Raw genomic sequence first — 2546 nt, 5'->3', positions numbered from 1 at the left:
ACACTTTCACAAACCCTGGCACGTTTTCAGGCAACTCTTCATAAGGTTGGCGTCCTGTTAACAGATCCATTGGCGACCGAAGTTCTCGACCAAACATCAACTTTGCTGGAGTGTATCCAGTGGCTTCATGCTCTGAGTTAATATCTATATCTGGTTCCATTTCACCATCATAAACTCTTTCAGTCACTTTGACTTCAGCTTGATGACACCTAATTAGTTCAACCTCTCTTTTAACAGTTACCGGAACTTGGCCTTTGTTGTTCCCAAACGTTATTTTATGAAAATTAATTAGAAACTTCCTCAGTAGTAAGTAGTCCAATCCTAATATTCATTCGTCTTCAATGTTAGCCAAGTACACTTTGTTTCTGTCCTTTATGCCCATGAGCTCAATAGTTACCCACACTGGTCCCCACAACCTTGCAGAATGTCCTGTCACGCCACAAAGCTTCTATATGGCTTCTGGTACACCTTCGTGATCTAACACCTTGATGCTCACAAGGGTTTGCTGAGATGCAGAATCTATGACAAAGTTGCACCTTTGGCCATCCAGCTTTCCTGTCACATAGACACTATATGTGCTTGGCATTTTACACCTAGCTGTTGGGACTTTCACGGTGGGAGTTGGTGAGTGTCCCTCAACCCCAACCACTACTGGTCTTCTTGAGGCTGACTTGTTGGTAATATTCTTCTTACACTGACTCCTCATATGTCCTTGCTTTCCACAGTTCCAACAACCTTTCTGCATAGCAGCCTTTCCTGCTGTAGCATCTCCCCTGTGTTGACCTTTCTAGCATTGAGCTCTCTTGTGCCCAGGTTTGTTACAATGCCAGCAAAGTCCCTCAAACCTCTCTGAAGGTTGAGCTTTTCTGGCCTTGAATCCAGATGACTGTACCAACCTTGGTACCTCTGTGCTGGACTTAACATAGGATTCAAATTCGAGAGCTCTGGCCATTGCATCCTGCATAGTAGAGGGGTGTGCTTGCTTCACTTGTATATTTAGTTGTGGACTGTCCAAGGCATCTACGAACTGATTTCTCAGCAACAACTTGAGGAGATTTGGTGGTGCAGTTGGGTAGGACTTGTGTGCCATACTTTCCAAGTCTTGTGCCAGCTCTTGCAGGCTCTCCCCTTTAGCACGGACTCTCGTCCTAAACCTAGCCCTGTAGATTTCAGACTGATTTTGGGTTCCGTACCTGAGTTCTAGAGCCACTACCAGTACTCTATAGTCGTGCCTGTCGTCTGGTGACAACTGTCCCTGTATTTCCAGTGGTTGCCCTTCAAACTAGTTGCCAGATATACTGCTTTCTGCTCCTCTGTCCATCCATTTATCTCTGCCAGTAGCTCAAATTGTGCTCTATATGCTTCCCATGGTGCCTTCCCATCGAATTCCTGTGGCTTCCTTCACACTGGATCACTCCTATTACTGACAGTCATATCTGGGATGTGACTTCTAACGGAACTCAATATGTCTGCATTAGGGTTTAGCTGCGGGCTCTGTAAGGGGCTTGCCATTGTCTGGGGCTGATTAAGTCGATGGTCAATGTATCCTCCTTGAGTAAAAGACAATAGATCATCCTTTAATGTATCTAATTCGCGTTTAAATTTACTAATGTTTTCCATTTGTACTTCTTGCCACTGTTGTTGACTTTCCTGTAGTTGCTGCTGACTTTCCTGCAACTGTTGGAGACTTTCTTCCTTTTTCCTTTCTTGTTCTAGTTGCCACTGCTGTAATCTCTCTTCTTGTTTCATTTCTTTTACTTCTTGTTTCTTTTCTTTTTCCTCCAACAACTGCTGTAATTTCTCTTCTTGTTTCTTTTCTTTTTCCTCCAACAAATGTTGTAATCTCTCTTCTTGTTTCTTTTCTCGTTCTTCTTGTTTCTTTTCTTTTTCCTCCAACCATTGCTGTAATTTATCTTCTGGTTTCTTTTCTCGTTCTTCTTGTTTCTTTTCTCGTTCTTCTTGTTTCTTTTCTCGTTCTTCTTGTTTCTTTTTTTTCCTCCAACCACTGCTGTAATTTCTCTTCTGGTTCTTCTTGTTTCTTTTCTCGTTTATTTTGCTGTTCTTGTATTGCTGCCATCAAATCTGCTAAGCTGTAGTTTGATTTGCCGCTTCTCGTTTCCATTTTTTTTTCCATCCCACATCTGACACCAATCTATTACACTTCCGGTCGTTAGTTCATTTTCCGTATAGTTTCTTTCTGAAGAAACTTTAGCAATACAAGTCCTTTCTTAAATAAAACTGGTTTATTCTTTCTAAATACAACTTTGCAATACACTTAATTTCCACAGTCACGCTATAGCAAACGCTATAATTCACAACGAACGTCTCACATGCTCAACAATACGTCTCTTTCTGTCCACAGTTCAATTACTCATTGTTGCCGTCACGTCCTGACCGTCTTATATGTACAAGAATACCGAAATCTAGCAACCTCCCAAGGTTTCATGAACGTTCTAGAAGTGCATGACGTGTTACTAGGGTCACGTGGCCTCCGCTGTCGTAACACTATAATTAGTTTGCTATAGTCAGTGTCCTATACACTTTGG

Source organism: Limulus polyphemus, unplaced genomic scaffold (assembly GCF_000517525.1).
Source record: "Limulus polyphemus unplaced genomic scaffold, Limulus_polyphemus-2.1.2 Scaffold316, whole genome shotgun sequence".
Lineage (NCBI taxonomy): Eukaryota > Metazoa > Arthropoda > Merostomata > Xiphosura > Limulidae > Limulus > Limulus polyphemus.
The sequence above is the reverse complement of the archived record's forward strand: the minus strand, read 5'-3'. Positions refer to the sequence as shown.